The following is a 21823-nucleotide window of genomic DNA, read 5'->3' as shown; positions in this document are numbered from 1 at the left end:
TAAACCTCCATTCCTTTCTGCTGAAACCTGCAACTGGGTCATTCCCTTCGCGTTTAAAAGGAAATCGTTATTTCTAGAGAACTCCTAAGCTGTCAGGGAATGCTTGAAATGACTCTGCGAGCAACTCAGAATAGCTCCGTGAGCCCTGTTGCTCTAGAGCTGGACATTGGGGACCCTGGTCTATTTGAGCAAGTCACGATGTGCCCTTTGCTATACTGTTTGGCAGTAAAATGTTTATTTACGTATACACGTGTCTGCTTATTCTTCTGTATTTTTGTTATTTTCATATTTTTATCATTAAAAATCCCATTCTTAGTTTTTTAAGATTCAATCAGTAAAAGCACCATTCAGAATTTTCTTACTGTATTTCAAAACTGTGTGTCCGTGATTTTTCAATGTTAAATTTTTTGAATTTGTCTAATATATATAATTGAAATTGGGCTACTTGAGTTCATAATTTGCGACGTTTTGCTAAACTTTGACAACCCTACGTGTCACAACCCATTTTTAAAAATACTACAAATACCAAATATCTGAGATGAAATCTAAAACCAAAGAAACATACCCGCCTCCCTTTCCAATGATATCTGTGTTGCATTGGATGGATAGCGCTGCACTCCATCCATATAGATATCAAGGCGAAAAAAATCGTTGGTTTCAATCTGCTGACCGAATGTGGAAATCAAAACTTTCGGAGATTGAAAGAAAGGCCGATTTTAAAATTCTTCTTCGAAACTGACCGAACAAAAGTGCCAATCTCTAATTAGTTCCAAAAATCGACTTCCCACTATATCGTACAGATGAAATATCCCTGTCACTTTCTGTTTTGACAACAGGGAGTGCTGGTAGGTTACTACAGTACATTTCATCTGTATTTTAGAGTAGAGTCGAACCTACAAATTCCGGAAATCGGTTATCTGGCACCACCCTTTTCCGGCTGTGTTTTAGAACATGATAAACTACCCACAAATGGCAATTTTAATTCTTGGATTCAGTGCGTTAGAGTCCACTGTGCAAGATGGACATTGCCCTACAGAGTTGGTTTTCATTGCGCTTCAACAACATCGAAAATTTTGTTAGGGTATGGAATTGTCTAATTCTATTCGTGAGCGACATTAGCGACTAATTGATAATGTTTGTTTGTTTGTTATTTGGTTTTTAGGAGCATTAGCAACTAAGGCCATATTGCTCCGGTGGGATATGCGATGGTCATTCCCTGACCTTTCCGCATCCTCCGTATTTGGTGGTCACGGGCTCGAACCCCGGTCTAATCAATTAGCGTGTGCTACACACTGCTGCTCATGCCCATCTGGCTACGGAGGCGCCACTAATTGATAATAAGCATTAAACAATGAATTACTCACTTTCTAAGTTTCATACCCTCGGGAGTAGCACAGCGGATCTAATTACCGTCCGGTCACAACGGGATGGTAAAAATCTGGGATCGAATCCCGTAAATGACACCAGGAATTTTTATGGGCTTTTCTCACAATGTGGCTGAATTGGTTTAATCGATCTCAGCGAGGGTTGGCTTGGTTGTGTCTGTAAATTGCACGTATTCTGTGGTAGATTTGAATGCTGGACAAAAAAAAAAAAAAATAATAATAATAACGAGCTGCTTCTTTGTCCAGCATTCAAACCTACCACAGAATACATGCAATATACGGACATAATATAATAACGCCTCATAGCCTTAGTTGCTCCGCCGCTTAACACACACAAGGTTCATGATTTGTACATAAAATCATTAGACTTTAAACTTACTGTTTAAAACTTTCGAAATGTCGTTTGTAAAAACATCAACACAGAAACTTTCAACCACGTTTATCAGCCCGCATGCCACTTAGAAGAAAATTAAGTTAGACAGATGACCGTGGCCACTTGAATGAAATACACAGGTTTACTCTTGTGGGAAAAGGTGCACTGTAGCAAATTCTCGACTTTGAGATTTCGGCGAACTGATTGTGTGGAAAGTAAAGCGAAACGTTTTGTAGTATTAATGAAAAGCTAGAGTTTATTTCTCGTATATTTGACCATACTCGTAGAAACTAAAAACTGTAGTGACATCACCATGTAAGGAAAAGAAGTGACAATTATTCTCATTAAAAGCACCATTCAGAATTTTCGTATTTCAAAAGTGTACGTCTGATTTTTCAATGTTAATTTCTTTGAATTTGTTTTTAAACATTAACCGTTATTCACTGAGTGGATAGAAATAATGGGATACCTATCTAGTAACGGGTAGGTACACCTTTCACCCTGATAAGGGCACTTAAATGGCGAAGCATTAAGTCCCCTGGTTCACGAAAGCGTTCCACAGGTATTTCCACCCATGCTTGCTACACCACTGTCCGTAATTCCGGCACATTCGTGGGTGGAGGATCCAAAGCTCGAACGGACTTTTCCAAAGCATCCCAAAGATGCGCCACAGGGTTCATGTCCGGTGAACGGGTAAGCCATTCCACGGTGGTAAAATCTGCGGAATGCTCTTCGAACCACGTTCTAGTCACCATGGATCTGTGGATAGGCGCATTGTCCTGCTGGAAGAATCCATTCCCGCCGGGTGCATGATGACCATGAAGGGATGCAGATGGTATAAGGTATGTTCGTGTCAGACGGCACCTGGGATTTCTCCCATCTCCGCGTGTGTTTCGCTGTATCGAGGACAGTACACTATCAAGCCAGAGACTTGAAAGTGTGTGGGCCGTGTCTGTGCAGTGTAATATGTTGTGCCCATTGTTTATCCGGCTTATTGGCCGCCAGGCCCCTAGTGGGGCCCGACGTTGCCCATACCCTGCCACGTGGAGGCTAGCTGGGTGTATCCAGTATCACAACAAATTGCTCTATCAGGTCCGGCCATCTAGTTTCCTGGGATTTCAGTGGCTAGGACCTATTTAAAAAAAAAAAATGCGTTTGACATTAATGCTTAATGGGATTGCTGTTAGGAAATCGCTGGTTGGGGTTGAACGCTAAAGAGATGTGTTAAAGGCCAAATAGGTCGGGAAAAATTTTGATGTTATTAAATTTAGACACGTGAGGCTATATGCTAGATAACAGCTAATAGTGTTAGTTGTCTTAGAGATTTACACAAAACCGGTAGAATTTAGACGTTGATTATAATTTGGTGGAATTGTTAAGGGTGTACTCGGTCGATTTAATGAGAGAGGGGGGAGACGGAAGACTGGGGGAAAACAGATAGAAGAATAGGGACGATAGAATAGGCATCCCTAAAGATGCCTATTCTATCGGTCAGTGGAGACGAGCCCCAGCAGGCGAAGTATGGGGGGGTAGGCAGGGAGGAGAGGAGACAGACGTCTCCTCCCTCCCCTGTCTGGGGAGATGCAGATGGTCTGCAAGGATGGATACGTAACCTGGACCGTTCAGAGATGCATCTAGACATACCAGAGGTCCCAACGTGTGCCAGTTTAACACGCGCCAGACCATTACCCACCGTCCACCTGCCTGAACAGTTCCTTGTTGACATGACGGGTGCATAGTGGTTTCCGCCAGATAAGCAGAATCCCTTCTGTGACCAGGTGACTCGTCTCCAATCATTCAAGGTTCAGTGCTGATGTTCTTTTGGCTAGTTGAGGCGTAGAGTCCTGTGTCGTGGTGTCAGCAATGGGACTCTGGTGGGTCGGCGGCTCCCATAACCTATTGTGGCTAATGATCTCCTCATGGTTTTGGTGGAGACGTTTCTGGCATCGTTGAATTTGGCAGTGATTTGTGCCACTGTCGCTCTCCGGTTGGCTGAAACAATGCGAGACAGATGTCGACGGCCATGTTCATCCACCACCTTTCTCCGCATACAGCGCTCACTTCACAGGTGCGCAGTGTCCAGACGCTGTAATTTTTCAGAATTTAAGCTGTCCACGATAAGATGTTATTCCGGAATTGGCGAATTACCAATACACTCTTGATACTGTCGAACGGGGATAGTGCAAATTCTTTACCACCTCCGAGAAGTTTCCCATGCGTTGGGCACCCACTATCATCCGTTTTTCAAACTCGGTTAACCCACGACTTTTATCCATACTGAAATCGAATTGCCGTCTACCTGAATGCAGCGTACCTATACACCTGCCAAGGGGTGGGTCCGTCCACTAGCGATATGGGTGATAGAGTAGCATTGCCCAGGAACCAGGTATCCCATGAATTCTGTCCTTTGAGTGTGTGTTTATATATACAGTATATATACACTGAATTATCACTGAATTATGACCACCTACCTAATACTCGTAGGTCCTCCTTTTGTCCTCCGTGCATGCAGCTATCTGAAGTGGCATTGATCAACAAGATGTCGAAAGCGTTCGGGAGGTATGGCCAACCAAGCTGTGTGTAATGCGGTCAGCAATGCAGATATGGAGGCGATTGGTGTATCCAAACGGCTGATATGCCTTTCCATAGTGTTCTACAAGTGCTCTATGGGATTGATATCGGGGGAAGGTCGGAGGCCAATTGATATGCTGAAAGTTAGAACTGTGTTCCTCAAACCATTCCTGCACAACAAGTGCCTGATGGCTTGGAGCATTGTCATCTTGGATATATATTGTTCCGGATTGGCCCATGTTGTATTGAGTAGTCAACTCTTCAACAGTGCTACGCCTGTTAGCCTGTACGAATCGTGGGACCCGGCACTCACCTCTAACATCAACCTTTCGCTGACCTTTGCAGTTTTGCCGTCGGGTCGTTGTTTGACTATTTTGACGCCAGTCCTGGTACACTTTAACTACGGCGGCTTTCGAACACTCCACAAATTCAGCCGTTTGGGAAATCGAAGCACCAGCTCGTCGCGCACCCACAATCTGTACTTTATCAAAGTCAGATAAATCCTTCCTTTTAACCATCACGCTCGGAATTTTACTCCTACTGAACCACTGACACCTTATCTCTGCTACATAGGTCGACTAACTGCGCACTCTCGTACCCCACGTGGTCAACGGATCGCATTCAGTTTTCATTGGGGTGGTCATAATTCAATGATCACTCAGTGTATATAAACGGGTAGTGTTAGTCATTTTGGCATTATTTTATTTTTTTAAATAAACGTTGATTACATTATTGATATGCTCAAGAACAAAATATTTACATTAATATTATAAATATAAAATTATAATTAACGAAAAAAATTTGCACTACATATCAAAACACCTTTTACTTACAAATCATGCTTTTTATATATCCTGAAAAAAACTTTCCCAAAGATATACCTTATACCTATTTCATTTATTACTTCTTTAGAACTTTTATACGATAATGTTTCTTTTTCAACGCTAATTGACATGAAATGTTCTAAATTTGAATTTTTCAATGTTTATAATTATTTTGAATTTAGTCCTTCCCTGTACGCAGTACTCAAGGCATTGCCTTATACAAAAGGATAATCGCCTCCTCTTCACTGCTAGCCAGATTCCTGTATATCATTGGTAAAACCCGATGACTTACTCTGATAGCCTGTATGCACTCTCAGAAAACTTCATATCTGACTGCACAATTACCCCCAGGTCTTTTTCATTTTCTACCCTAAGTGTAGTACCAAACAGTTGGTACGTTTCTCTGGAGTTGCTGCTCCACATATGAAGTACTTGATGTTTGTTAATGTTAAACTTCAGTTGCTACTTCTCAACTCATCTCCCCAATTTTTCTAGATCCTGTTGAAGTAGCTTACTGTCGTTAACAAACCTTCCAACCTTTGTATCATCTGCAAACTTGGACATTAAGCCTGATATACCTTCATCAGTATCATTGATAAATATAAAAACAACAATGGGCCCCACCCTGAGGAACTCCACTAATAGCATTAGTCCACAAACAGCAGTGTCCATTTATTACCACTCTGTCTTCTCCCATTCAACTTTCCTTTTATTCTTTGTAGCAACTTGCCCTTGGCCCATACTGCTCCAACTTGTACAGTAGTCTTCCATGTGCAACAGTACCAAAAGCTTTCTCTGAAATCCAAGCATATGATATCAAAATTATTTTTTGCATCCAGTTCTTTTGTGACCACATCATAGTATCCAATCAAATTTGTCAGAGATGCAATGCATCTTTAACCAGTGACTCCATAATTTCCCCGGAACAGAATTTAAACGTACAGGTCTGTAATTACTCCTATCACCCTTTCATCCCTCTTTGTGAATCAGGGATACATTCGCATATCTCCGGTCCGTGAGGATCGCACCTGAGTTCAAGGATGCTCTCATAATTATGGATAAGGGTTTGCTTACTTGTTTTGCAGTCTACTTTAATTTAACTGGATCGATCCCATCCGCCCCCACCCCTAGTGCCTTTCTTATATTTACTTGAGCAATTTCTCCTCCGCTTTGCTCTCCGTTATTACAAAATCATTTAGCTCCCCGTAAGAGTTTAATACGCCTCTGGCATTCCCCTCCCTGAATAACTCCTCATGTGTGAATGTAGATGCAAAATACTCGTTCAGTTTGTCAGCTATCTGATCAGGATCATAAACAGTCGAACTATCGATGTCAATGAACCAACTTGATTCATACCCTTCCTTCTAGAGTTTATATAAGTAAAGAGATCTCTGCTATTTTTCTCTGAATCCTTTACGAAAGATTTCTCGTAATCTGTCTTCGCTTGCCTAACTTCCTTTGTGAGTGACTTGATTACGGACTAGCTTATATCTACCATAGGCTTCTGTGTCGCCTGTTGATTTATATACACCCCATGCATTTTTTTTTCTAAGCCACGAGTCTCATTAGTTCATGTGACATTCATTTAGGCCTCAACCTTTAACAACCTCAACCTATTTCGTAGTTGGTATGAAAAGCCTAGTAACTTCCAATATTAATTTCTTGAATGCTTCTGTAGTCACCTTTACGAAAGCAAAAACCCTTCCCTTTATTCCTGATGGTAGTGTTGTTGTTGTTGGTTTAGGGATTTATTAGGCGCATCGGCAACTATGGCCATAGTGCGCCATGATGGTAATGACATATCTAAATAAATACCAAAACAATACACTGATCACTGCTACCTACTGGTTTCTTTATCTGCAAATTGTTAATGCACGAATAATTACTAATCACTGCTGATAATCAGATCAAGAGTATTACTCCCTTTGATTGCCTCTCGAACATGCTGCTGTAGAAAACAATCAATCAATAAATCCACAAAAGTCATGCTAATGTGTGAGTTAAATTAAACTCGTTATTATAAAACTTAAATTAAATAAATTGAAATACATTTGTGGAATTCTCTTGTATGTTTGCCTGTGAAAAGGCCCCAGTGTACACCGGCCGCAGCAGCCCGGCGAACCTTGTGGCCAGTTCGCTCCTGTTGCGTACTGTAACAGGTAAAACAAAATTAAACGAAAAATTAAGGCTCTCGACTTGGATTACATGAGTTGTTGATCACTCTGTACTCAAAATATCTTTATCGTGTATGATATTTTTTCGTAGGGGAAATATTTTATTATATTTTAATTATAATGTGTGTTGTGAATATTGCCTGAAATTTTCTCTATGTACTGTATGTTTATGTCAAAGATATACTTGAAGGTTACTGCGTACAATATTGTATGGAAATTTTATATTTCTCGCAGCTTTTTTTTATTATTATTTTGTGAATATGATATAATGACCAGAGATCCGAAAAAGATATTACACATTATATATTATTGTAATTTCGCATAATAATACCTCTTATGAACAGGAAACAACAAAAAAAAAGCTAACAAAACCTTTCTTTAATCAATCCAAGGCACTGCAGCCCCAAATCCAAACACGTGTGACTGTGCCACGTTCCCCAGCAAATAAAAACGCACTAGGACCATTTTTATTTGCATAAACATACATGCTTTAAGTGTCTATTGTATTCACCCATGTCCATCCGCATGTAATAACTACACTTCCAGTAGTGTGATTTTCATGAAATTTTACATTTGGCTCCTTTAGAAAGATTTGTGAGCCATCCAAATTTCATTAAAGCGGATCAAATGGAGAAATCCGACAATTTGTTTTTCACACACATATCATATACAGTCTAGAATCTAGATAGTCTATATTATAGACCAATGGTTCTCAACGGGGGCCATATGGCTCCCCAGTGGGCCATGCCGTATTTCTGATGGGCCATAGGTAAAAGTCGTAAAATTGGGGGACCGTGGAAACTGTTCAGTGGGCCACGAAAAGTTCACTTCTAAAATAAAATTATTACTGATATAAAACAAAAATTAGTGAGATCCGCAAGGATCTCACTAAACTAAGGGACAATAATATTATTATATTTTTTGTTAGGAGCATAATTCTTTATTGTGAATAAACAAAATATTATATGAGTAAAAATTCTATTATAAATAAAGATTGTAGTTAATAAACTACCTTTGTTATTATTAATATTCCTTATATTATAAACAAATAATATATGTTATAAATGAAAAGTGCTGTTGATAAAGTACATATTTTGTTATCAGTTTACTACATACATAAATCGCGCATTATTACTATTTGCTTATTATATTAATTAGAGCACAAACGTCAAATACGTGTTATATTTTAACCGTTGTTAAAATCCAAGAAGGAATAAGTAAACTGCATTACGAAAGCGTTGACAAAATACCACAATCGTTTAATTTATTAAATCACAGAGCCTGAAGTGAAACAATGTTATATATATATATATATATATATTCGTTGATCAATTAGTAATTAATTGGCAACAAGAATTAATTTGTTATTTACCTTTCTCTTTTATAAATCATAGAAAAGGAAAAAATCAGTTAATTTAATAAATAAAAGTCTAGAGAGCCTGAAATGTAATGCGTTGCGTACAATAACTAACAGCAGGACTCTACATTTACACTACCTCATCTCAAAAATTTTTACTACTCGCACCAGAAGCCCCAAGTACTCAAATTCCTGCACAAGAGCGAACCAGGTACTGATTACCTCCTGTAAGGATATCTAAAATATACTATGCAGGCGGAGATCGGGGAGGCTTATATTAAATGAAATCATACCCTAGTGTCATTCAGAACAGTGTCTGGCAACATGATTGGTATCAGTGACATAAGTTACCGGCTCAGAAATATTTCAAGTTGAGTTGACTACAGTTGAGGTGATTACTCCCAAGTTGAAGGAAAATTTCCTCACATGTAATCTGCAGAATATCTGAATATCAGCATTAATATAAGCGAAGTTATGCAAGGAAGAAAGGTTATATAGCATCAGCAAAAAAATATATATATCCAAAAAATTATTTTGAACACTTCATTTACACATTCTAATAAGCTGTTCAATCCGTTAAAATTTGTTGAAACTACCTGCTTCCACCTAATGTTATGGAAAGAATGTCCACAACATTATGTGAAGTTTATTCCACGAATTAATTACTTCCTATAAATAGCAGAAGAAAAATTCACTGACAATCTGTAGCCATCATTTTTCAATTTTTGCCTTCTTGTCATCTGAGATCGAACAAAGTGCTATAAGGATTTGTGTTACTCGACCTTTTAATGCATTAAACATTTCAATAACAGACCTAATTTCCAATCAACACAATGAACCGATATCTTATGCCACATTAAACAGATATTACACTTACAGTTCGTGTTTATTAATTCTGTAGATTGGTGTACTTTTTTCCAGTTTGCACACAATATATTTTTATTTCTGTCTTTTTAAATCACTAATACACATGAATACAACTTATAATCGCCTAATAAACAAGAAAGCGAATTTAGATATAATTGAAATTTAGGAGCCTTAAAAAAAATGTATTAAACTACAATACTGCCAATAGTGACGTATCATCGGGGGATTCGGACAGGTGTAATGATTCGGTAATGGTTCACAAAGTCTTCTCCTTTTCCTTTTGTCCCCCATGAGCTGAGGAGACCTGGTGCAGCTGAACTATCTGCACCATAAGACGATACGCCACCGACCGCCAATTACGCCTTCTGTTCGGGGTTCAACCATAGTGGGGAGCAGTTAGTTTTGTATGGTTGTTAAAAAGAAAAGGGACCGTTCAAAAATAATGCAGAAATGAACAGCAGAACTTGTTTCACTCTTTAGAAGATGGTTACTTGTATCATTTGAGGTGAGAGACTGAAGGAGACCTATAGCTCGCTAAATTAATGAGTATTTCCTTTTTAACATCGATTAAGCTTTAAAATATGGCTATTAATAAAGAAAACTAAAATAATGGTATACTTACATCTGCTGCCTTTCGATATCATTTGCTTCGTGAATTTCTGTACTCATTTACTGTGTAAGAAATCAACAAATTTCAATCATCATCCACCTACAGCCTATCCTAGTGACCAATAATAATAATAATGCTTTCGCGTTCGAATACCGGTAATGACGCGTGGAATTTTTATGGACTTTTTCCACAAAGTAGCTGAGTTAGTCGATCAGAGCCGAATGGTGTTTCCTCCCAGGTTTTCCGTCTAGCAAACAGCAGACCGACCAAAGTATCCACGCATCTATAGGCATAACTCTGACGCCTTAGTTTATTTGGCGCTTAATGAAACATTACATAACCTAACCCACCACCTATATTTCCCAGTAAAACATTTCGTGCACTGCGTTAAACCTCGTTCAGCTCATTAGCACAGTGATCTTCAATTAAACTTGTAGTGATAGTAAGCCCAATGTCATATTCAGAGAGCCGTATTCAAAATTATCCACTTCTATGGAACCATGTTCACGCTTGAAAGTAATACGGACTTATGTTACATATTTTTAACTTTAAGTCACCTGGACAAAGAAGATCAAATATTTGAAACTAAATCTTCGTCATTTATTATACTGGGGTGATTATTATGTTCAGCGTAATTGCGTGACATGATTCAGAAAGGTCCAAATACAAGGAAAATAAAGATTAAAAGATTAGCGCTCACAAGGCACTAACGGCCCAGCGTAAAGATTGGAACTGCTTATAGAAATAGGAAAAATAGCTCTTGCATCACGATCTGAACCGATGCTTGTATTCAGGGTCTACCCTCTGATGCCAATCACGGAAACCGGTAAGAACAAGCGCTCTCTCTCTCTCTCTCTCTCACACACACACACACACACAGCTTTTAGTAAGATTATTCAAGCAGTTTTCAAAACTACGCAGTATTATAAAAATAAAACGTTAATTATTCTATAGAATACAAATTTTAAAAGCTCTTACGGTTCTGAGCCTGCATGGTATTTATACCACCCAACGCCACGAGCATTCTCCCATCTACATGCGTTATCTCCCATCTAATGAAATTACTTTTATTAATTTATGAAATCCATAAATTCTGAAATATTTTTGAATGATGAAATATAGACAATGTCCAGAAACGAGAAAAAAAACAAATAAAAAATACACCCCTTTCCAATTCCTCCGTCATCTCGCTAACTTTTCTATGTCCACTGTACTTTACCATTCTTTTAACTCATGGCGAGACCAGTTTTTATGACTCGTCTGGACCGTTTTTTATGTTGATGTGCTGTGGATAACGACACCCCTACATATGAACATACAAATCTATATGCACACCCGTACATATCTTGGCAAGTCTTTGCCGTCAGTTAGTTCCCTGGGCTACATTTATTTATTGCCCTAACCTGCCGTTATACATTCACCCTCCCGCCCCCCCCTTTCGTCCACCTTCCGAGCCACGTGATGTATTATCATAACCAACCTGCCACTGCATAGTCCTGCCGACAGCTTTTGTGCAACAGAGCACTATTCAAATTCCGCGCATGCGTCGTTATCACACAACCCTTCTAACCCAGCTTTGCTAATTTCTCTCGTTCAGCTGCTTCCAGGTCGCTGAAACTGGACGCACTCCCGGCCTCGCACGTGACTTAGCACACAAGTACTTGAAAAGGAAGCGTAACCCGGATTGCCTAAGAGTAACGGAAAGGCTAGTGCTCAACTGAAATTTCACTTTTTCCTATCTTTATTTCCCCATTTTTTTTCTTTTACCTTAATGCGTACCAAAATGTATGCGCGAATATTTAAAAATTACGAAACAGCAGGGTCTCTTTCGCTTACTCTCACGCCGATATTTATCGATTTTCTATTCAAACTAGTGATAAATAAATTGGATTTATGATTCTTATACTCTCTCTCTCTCACACACACATACACTTCAAAGGCTTACCTAATTTGTTTTCGTTTCAATTTGCCAAATATGTCAATTATAGCGAGACGGTTGAGAAGCTAAATGCACTAATAAATGTGATTCACTAATAAAATATCAAGAATCACTTCATCCATTTCAGAAAACATTATAGAAATTTGATCCTTTGGTACAGCCTGGTTATTGCTCAAGCCTATAATGCATTCATACTTATACGACTGCGCAATGTGGAATAGTCAAGACTATTTCGCGGATACGGTTTTCTGTTTTCTTTACCTACCGTTCATATTTTAACCATTTTCCTCAATTTTGCTTTTCATCTGTGTTCAACTATATATCCATATCACACTTTGTCGGTATATTAAAAACCCATGGCCATTATTTAAATTTATAGCTATACAGTTCGCTTTCGCTTACTCCCTTTTGCTAAGGGACCATGAAGACTCTTAAGAAGTAAAATTGAAGTACGAGTTTTCTATAAAAATACACAAACTATTTATTTACATATTTCAAATGTTAAAATAAGTTCAACAAAATATTTATGAGAAAAATGTTTCAGAATTTTCGAAACAACAAATTTGAAAGTGCGAATTTCTGGAAATGCTAAAGTACTTACTGAATATTTTATTTGTCAATAAACAGGGGAAAGTTTTGCAGGCGATATCAGTAACCCCGAATGTGATCAGGAGCAAAAGGGAAAGATTTTTTTCTGCAATGCCATTGAACTCACACAGTACGGACCATTTTTAACCTATGGCAATAGGGGTTGGTTCGCCACTTGTTATCCACGCGGAGAGGTCTCGGCTTGAATCTCGTTAAAGATGGAAGAATGTCTTAAAGGTCTTTCAGTCGAAGACCTTTACCGGTAGTGGTAGACCACTACCGCTTCAGTCGAAGCGGTAGTTAGACTGTCACATACACAGGGAATGGACGTTATATCCGATGGCTTATTATTGGTTTAACAACCGCAAAACATGCAAATAGGCCTACGGAATGCACATAATTGTTCAGACAAAAATACGTAATAAAGATTATATGAACTGAGGCACTATTACCAAAGCAAATCAATACGCCAAGAACAACCAACCAACCAGCTACGTTCATTACAACGAGTCACTGAACTGCTTCAAAAGAACAAAGATGTGAACAGTATTCGATAAAACAAAAAGCGTTATTTATAATGGTATGGAGCATTACAATATTTAAAAAAGTAAAGGGGAAAAATTGTGTAATATTAAGGAGTACTCGTTTAGACGCTCATTGCCATTCAATAAACCACCTCCACCGTACTTTCAAAAACCGTTGTATCAGTATTATTGATCTACTTCAAATAAACTCCTTATAATGACTGTTTACTACTGGGTTTCATAAATTTCGGAATATTTTTAAACCTAATTTTAACCGGTTCATTTCTGGCTCACATCAAACGTTTAAAAGGTAAAGGACTCACGTACAGTTGCAGTTCTGAAGCGAGCCGCTCGCTAGACCAACAGAAATTTATCCGCTCCGTGCGAGCGGATAAATTTCTGTTGTTGTTTACTTTTTCATCACTTTCCTTCTTTTTCCCACCTTTTTAATGAAACTTCTACACACAAAACGTATTAAAACCTATAGTAATTAGTACCGTGCAGGGAACGGGATTCAAGGATAAGAAGACAGGATATACTTGATAAGATTAGACTTGAATTTTCTGTAGATTGGAATTTTGGAAATTCATATTAAGAAATATTGCTACAGAGAACAGAAGTATTGGCAGTAGGAACTAATGCAAGGAAGCAAGCTTCCACAGCATTAGCCAAAAAAAAAAAAAAAAAGTTCCCATTTCACAAATCCATCCACTCCAACAGTTTGTCTAGTTCTGTGTTGAATTTATTCAAGTTATCCATTTCCACAGTATCGGACAGAAGTTTGTAGCCACCCGTTGGCTGAAGTCAAACTTCCGCACATCTATTCTGCAACCGTCTTTCCTCAATTTGAATTATGTCCCCTCGTGTGCACAGTCTGAGCAAGAGGAAGAATCCGATTATCATTCAGTTTGCTTAAACCATTCAAAGCCTTGAACATCCCAATCACATTACCTCACAGATGCCTAGTCTCCAGACGCTGAAATTTCCAGAACTGAAACCTTTCTTGGTAGCAGCACCCTTTGTTTCCTCACCTATCTCGTTGCCCTACTCTGTACCTGCTCCAGCAGCTCTACATCCTTCCTAAAACAAGGCTCCAGACCAGTATGCAGTAATCAAAATGTGGCCTAACCATTGCTTTATAAAATGGAATAATCTATTCATTATTTCTGCTAGCAAAATTCCTGTATATCATTGACAAAACCGCATGTGCTGCCTGGCGGCTTATTTGCATTGCTCAGAGAATTTCATATCTGATTGCACAAATACCCCAAGGCCTTTTTATTTTCCACTACCTTAAGTGTAGTAAACACGTCCCCTTGCGTGGTCCTATCTTCCCTTTCCCCGGCGGTGGGGGGAGATGGGCCCGTCTCCCCCTCTTCTTCCTTTCCTGGTGAGGCATGGGCCTGTTTCACTGACCATTGATACTCTGGGCCGTCTTCCCTATTGTCCCCATTCATCTGTCTTTCATCCCCCCCAGTCTTCAGTCCCATCCCTCTCTAGCTATCTCAACGACTAGTTTGTGCAGCTTTGACCCTTGTCAAAACTACATAAGCCCCACACTAAAAAATTTTAACTCTACCCTGCATAACATATCTCTTTCTGCCTGACCAAATTTCTATAATTTCTCCCGGTTTTTTTTTTTTTTTTTTCAGACCACAATGTATACTATATACTATACACTATACCATACAGTTGGTACTTTAATCTGGGATTCCTGTTACCCGTATGCAGTATTTTGCACATGTCAATGTTAAACTTCAGTTGCCATTTCAACTGTCTAATTTTTCTAGATTTTGTTGCAGTAGCATACCGTCATTACTGTCATTAACCGCCCTGCCAACCTTCATATCATCTGCATACTTAGATATTAAGTCTGATATACCTTCATCAATATCATTAATAAATACAAAAAACAACAATGGGTCCAGCACCGAACCATGGGGAACTCCCCTGATAACATTGGTTCAAGAAGGGCGGTGTCCATTGATAACAACCTTTCTCTTCTCCCACTCAACCATCCCTTTATCCATAGCAGTAACTTGCCTTTAATACCACACTGCTCTAATTTGTATAGCAATCTATTATATGCAACAATATCTAAAGAGTTCCTGAAATCCAAGTATATGTTATCAAAATTATTTTTTGCCTCCCATTCTTTGTTATTGCCTAATAATATCTAATCAGGTTGGTCAGATAAGATCGCTCCTTGACAAACCAATGCTCTGACTGAAGTATAACTGCACTCCTGTCTGATGATCCTGCATTACTTTTTTAACCAGTGATTCCGTTATTTTCCCTGGAACACAAGTGAAGCTAACTGGTCTGTAATTACTCATGTCACTGTTTTATTCCCTTTTGTGAACCCCTAAATCCAATGATGGTCTCATGATTATGGCTAAACGATTGCTTACTTCCTTAGCTGCCTCTCATAATATAATTGGATAGATCTCATCCACCCCAGTGCCTTTCTTACATTTAACTTTAACAATTTCTTTTCCACTCTCCTTTCAATTATTACAAACTCGTTTAGCTTCCTGGTAGAGGTTGATTAACTTCTGGTATCCACTACCCTAAAGAGTTCATGATGCGTGAATGTACGAGCAATTACTTATTCAGCAATCTGAGCAGAATCATTAACAGTTGAACCATTGATATCAAGTGGATCAATGTGATTCATCCCCTTCCACTACTGTTTGCATAAGAAAAGAAGTCATTGTTATTTTTTGTGCATCTTTTGCCAAAGATTTCTCATAATCTGCCTTAGCTTGCGCAACATCTTTTGTGACTTGATTGCAGACTAGTTTATATCTACTATAGTCTTCTATATCAGCTGATATTTTTTGTGTCCCATGCATTTTTTGTTCTCTGCAACGAGCCTCATTAGTTCATCTGACATCCATTTAGGTCTAAGCCTTGAACAGTATTTCTTAGTTTTTATGAAATGTTATGACTATTTTCACGAACACATCCCGGTTAGAATTGGCTGATGGTAATATCATCAGTTGGTCCCACTGTATAAAATTTAAAAACTGTCTAAGACCACTATAGTCACTTTTGCGAAAGCAAAACCCCTTCCCTTTAGACTTAGTAAACATTTAAGTAAATCAACATCAATACATTGCGAACACTGCCACCTTTGTGGTTCTTTTATCTGCAGATTCTTAATGTATGAATTGCTGTATGTATGAAATGATGATAATCAGATACTACTCTCGGTTGTTGCCTCACTAACATGCTGCTGTACGAATATTCATCCAATAAAAGCACAAAATTCTTGCTAGTGTGTGTAAACAACCCAGAAGTTCCAGTCAATATTCGGAAAGTTAAAATCCCCCATTATAAGACATTCTGGATTACTGTCCCACTCTGTTTCTTTGTACAACTGTTCATTATACTCATCAGAATCACTGGGCCTATAACACACTCCTATTCTCATTTTTGTTTCCCCAGTGCTTATGTCACAGCAAACTAACTCAACATTACATGGGCACCCATGTCAACTGGATGCACTATCTTTCATTTTATGTGCTTCTTAACTAAGAGAGAACTCCCCTCCTGTGCTTTTTGTCTTTTCTGTACTCAGAAAAGACGGACGCATATTGTACTCCCCATATTCAAATTCTGTATCGCTTATATCTCAGTGACACCAAATCTCTGATATCCAAACAATGTTTGCATTTGTTGACTTGACGAGCACTTAAAATTCATCAAATATATTAACTCTGCTCCTAGAATTTGTGTACATGCAAGTATACATGCATTTGTTCTTACTCTAATACAATGGGCTGTGATAGTTACCCTAACACAGCCCATGTTTTACCTATTTCATGATCACTCACAGCAGGCCTCCAAATCACAGCAGTCGAAATACTTCCACGCTGTTTCACGTTCCAACAGAAGAAGTGCAAGAATCACTTTCGCCTCTGCCTTCGGCTATTGTCAAATTATTAGTCTGTGTATCCTCCCGAGCTACCAGTTTTGCGACCCACCTAAAGTTGCCTCGATAGCATTTGCAAATGTTCTTGCACTCTTTCTATTTAAGTGTGTCTCTTCCCTGTAGAAGCAGTCTGATTTAGCTGGATATTTCAGAAAGGTCGCAGTGTCACTGCACGGCTCTGGAGACGGGAAGTCATGTTTTATATTATTGTCACGAGTACTTGGATCTCAGAAATGAATTTTTATTTGCTAGTCCAAATCTTGCTCATCTGACTGAGGGTGATGAGCCTCAATTAATTAAGACTGAGGAAGATTTTCAGGCTTTCCAAAATTGTTCCAGATAATGCTGGTTGAACTTGAGGAAAGAAGAGTAGAAGACTTATAGACTATCATCTTTTGTTGACTTCGTGAGATCAATGGCTCCTTGCGCCACTTTGATTTATTTCATATGGCCCATTGTGCCATGTGCTTGTCCTGTAGTTCCTTGTGCCTCAATTTATATTTCTGATTTATATTTTATATATCGTATTTATCTGTATATCATATGAAGATGTATAATACATATATGCATATAGCGGAGTTGCTAGTTTCTGGCTAGGGGCAGCTTGCTAATAAAAATGAAAAAAAAAAAAAAAAAAAGCAGTCACTCCTGTAAACAATCACAGACCAAGTTGGGGAAAATTCTACCCCACGAGCCTCTCAATCTCTCCACAGCCGAATTTATTGACAAAGTTCTCATCATATACTCCCTCCTATTATGTCAGGGTATTCTGCACACTTTCAAATCCGGCCCCTAACTGGCGACTTTTCCTCAGAATAGCCCTGTACTTGTTAAGTAAGTCAGAAGATCTTAATATCGTTAGTGCCAAGATGTGCAACAATGTTACCTTTTTCTATCTTTAAAAGATGGTTATGCTCCACAAGGTCATCTACTTTTTCCCATGGCAGACATAACCTGGTCCTGATCCACCTATCCTTCTTGTACAAAAATATAATAGTAAGGTTAACCGTAATTCAATACATAAACCCGTATTTATATCTGTAAATTGCGTGTTCTCTGGTAGAAAAAACGAAAAAACCCAGGTTTCTGGGGAAAAAAACCTTGCTATCTACGCCTGAGACCGACTAACTCAGCCACAGAGTGAAAAAAGCCCATTAAAAGGGTTTTTTTTACTGCAAAACAAGCCTTTATTTGCTACAGTATCCAAATACATAGCTGGTATGGCACAACCTGTACACTAAATCCCAAAGTAACAACAACAAAGGCCTATGCACAGCGTAGGCCTTTTTTGTGTGCAACATTAGTTGCACACATAAGAAGTGTAGAGAAACTTTACTAAATGGAACAGATGCTGCATGCTTCACTGTAGATCATATCTCATAAAGAGAGAGAATGACCATAATTTCCATGTGACCAAGTATCACAAACACACAACACTCTTAATAAAAGTTATGCGGTGGTTTACATAATACGAACAATAATAAAATGCATTTTAAGTAAACAAATTGTTGGACTTTCTGGAACACACACGAAGTGCATATTACCACTTCAGGGTGTTTTAGAACAAAAATCATCTACTTTTAATTACACAATTACAGAATTTGTGTACAAGGACTAAATTAAAATTAAATGAAACTCGAGAGTTCGGCCTCAAAAATTCAGGAATTTCCATCAAATATTTCATAAACTACAAAGGATGACTGCTGCCATACAGCCAGATGACATGATGGAATCATTTACAAAGAAGTGTGGTCAAAAATTTTGGAAAAATGCACAAATTTCGTATGTAACAGTATATGCCAAAACTGTTTTTACAAGGGCTGGGCGCCAAAACCAATGCTGATGTATCAATGTACAAATTCACAACTATATACCTACACTGCAAAGTTATAGAACTGAGAAAGGAATCTCCTTCAGAAACCACTCAGAATTGGAAGACTTAGATCAAAACATGATGCTTAAAACTGCACAAGGCACCAAAATTCAACTGCTATCTCAGGACATGATCAAAGTGTTTTCTTCTGATAAATCAAGTTTTTAAACAGTGAGAGGTACTACAAAGCAGTTTCCTAAAAAGTGTTATTCAGTGCATAACTAGATATACAACCACAGACTTTTTACATTTAAAAACCTTAAAAGTATGAATTTTTTTACACATATAACTCCTCGCGTCATCGACAGGATTAGAACCGGGCCTTTTCAGCACCTTCCTAGTGTTGACGATACAACATATTTCCCGTTTCCCTGACAGTAGAGTCACCAATAATAACTAACTCCTGTGGGACCAGCGCATTCTTCTTTGGGGATTGCCACTGTATGAGGGAAAAATATTCCGTTCTAGGGCGGATTTTAAATTTGTACAGAATCAGTAGCTGTTTAGAAGAAAAGTAATGCTGAGAGCCAATAAGAAACCCCTTCAATTTTTCTAAGCAATATTTGTGATACTTTTATGCCAAGAATTTCAGGAACAACCTTCCTTCACATGTATTTCCAGAAAATTACAATCTACAGAAATTGAAGGCATCAACAAGAATGTTCTTCTTCTCTACCTTCAACCCAAGCAGAGTACTAAGTACCATAGGCTCTGATACTTTTCGTGTTTGGGTTATCATAAAAGAAAAAAAAAAGAGAGAAATGGTATGTGATAAAATGATATATGATAATGCATAAATATCTGAGTATCATCGAATCAGTAGATTCCTTTATTGCGAGAAATGAGACATGACTGAGTTGTAGAAGGACTGAAGCTAACTAAGTTTTCTTGACTCCATTATACAGGGTGTCTATAAATTATTCACCTGATTATGAAGCTCGATTAAAATTTTATTGTAATAGGTATATTAAAATGGTTCGCTGCAGCGAAATGGATTTTTTCTCATGCAATTGTCAGCCTTGATCTCAGCAAACATTGCGACAGTACAGCATTAAAACAGCGATAGTGTAGGAGAAAGAAATGTGAGAATTGTGGCTGTGGGATACCAAATCTCTAGTGACTATAAACATACGTTTTCAACGGAATTCCGGAAAGATCCACCTACAGAAAATCAATGAGGCGATGGTTGAAACAGTTTCAAGAAACCGGCAGTGTGCCGCAAAAAAAAAAAAAAAAAAACCCTGTTAAGCCACCGAATGTTTTAATTCACATGCGTGCTGTGTGTCTTATGTCTGTTAATTGCATGTGTTCTCTGGTCGATTTGTCTGTTTTGCTGGACGAAAAACCCCAGTTTCTGGGGGAAAACACTTTGCTATTTACACCTGAGACCGACTAACTTCGCCACGGAGAGCGTGCGTGTGTGTGTGTGTGTGTGTGTGTGTGTGTGTGTGTGTGTGTGTGTGTGTGTGTGGGTGGGTGGGTGGGTGGGTAGGTGAACTGTGTCGGGGTAGTTCCCAGGCATGTGCCCATCTCCACCTAATTCATTTAGATAACAGAAAAACTGTCAAGTGGGCCTGAAATATAACTAAGAAATAGAATATTCAAAACAAGGAAAATTTTGAGATGGTTAAAAATTTACACAAATATATCTAAATGTAATAGTTAAATTTTGTGTAGGAAAGATTAAAATTGTATTAAAGAAATGTTTGTGTATTTAGTGTGTTGTTAATGTCAGGTCACTTTGCCATCAGGAAGCAGCTGACATCAGCAGCTGCCAACTGATGCCCGTCCACGGCACGTGGAGCCGGACCTGCTTCTACTATTATAATCTATAGTTCCAAAGCACAATCCTGCACCCAACAGAAGAAGTGCAATACTGTTGGGTGCCTACATCCCTGGTCTCAGGCCGCACAAACCCAAGAACCAAGGAAAAAAAAAAACTGTAGTGGTACATGTTCAGGAGCCACAGACCGGACAAATAGCCTTCCAGTCTGAAGCTCCCGAACCCAGACGCATTCATGCATGATTCACATATGCTGCCAACTCAACATCTGATAAATTTCGTATATAATTGTTCTTCTGGCAAACACAGCAGCAGCAAACTTCTGCAAAGCCTGGAAACTAGATGCATCGTTCAAGAGAACCCTCATATTATCCTCAGTAAAATAGGATACCTCTTCAAAAAGACGTCTCCGCTCAAACCCATAGAAAGGACAAATAAACAGTATATGGGCCCAAGTTTCCGCCTCACCAGAAGAACACCACGGATCCGGCTCCAGTCCTCTTGAATACAATTTATCACGAAAGGATCCATGTCCTGTCAATATATAACTGGTAAACATTGAGGGACAAAACCAAGACGACACTGTCCTTGGCGTAGCAAAATCTGCCAGTGGAATTATTTTCCTTGTAATCTCGCCAACCTCAGAAGAGCTCCACCGAGTTCTCCATATTTCAACCAGGGAGTTCCAAATTCTGAGTTTTTCTTCTTTAATACTGGCAGTCAGGTTAATAGAAATATCAAGGTACTGAGTTGAGATTCCCTTTCTTAATGCATACAGCATTCCACTTGTAATGCAGCCGTCGACACAGTTCTCGGAGCATGCAAGAAGGCTAGTAACATCGATCTTAGCAGTGACATAAGTTGATTTTTTTATTCTGACTTTAATCACAGCTTCCATCCACACACCAGCAGCATATGCAACAATCGGCAAGAAAAATGGACTTATAATATAATAACATTGTTCGTTTGTTAAGTTCCCAATCTTTCCTAGATATGCGTACTACAAAGGAAGTAAATT

This window comes from Mastigoproctus giganteus, chromosome 5, assembly GCF_048544385.1.
Source record: "Mastigoproctus giganteus isolate SK-2022 chromosome 5, ASM4854438v1, whole genome shotgun sequence".
Taxonomy (NCBI): domain Eukaryota; kingdom Metazoa; phylum Arthropoda; class Arachnida; order Uropygi; family Thelyphonidae; genus Mastigoproctus; species Mastigoproctus giganteus.
The sequence above is the reverse complement of the archived record's forward strand: the minus strand, read 5'-3'. Positions refer to the sequence as shown.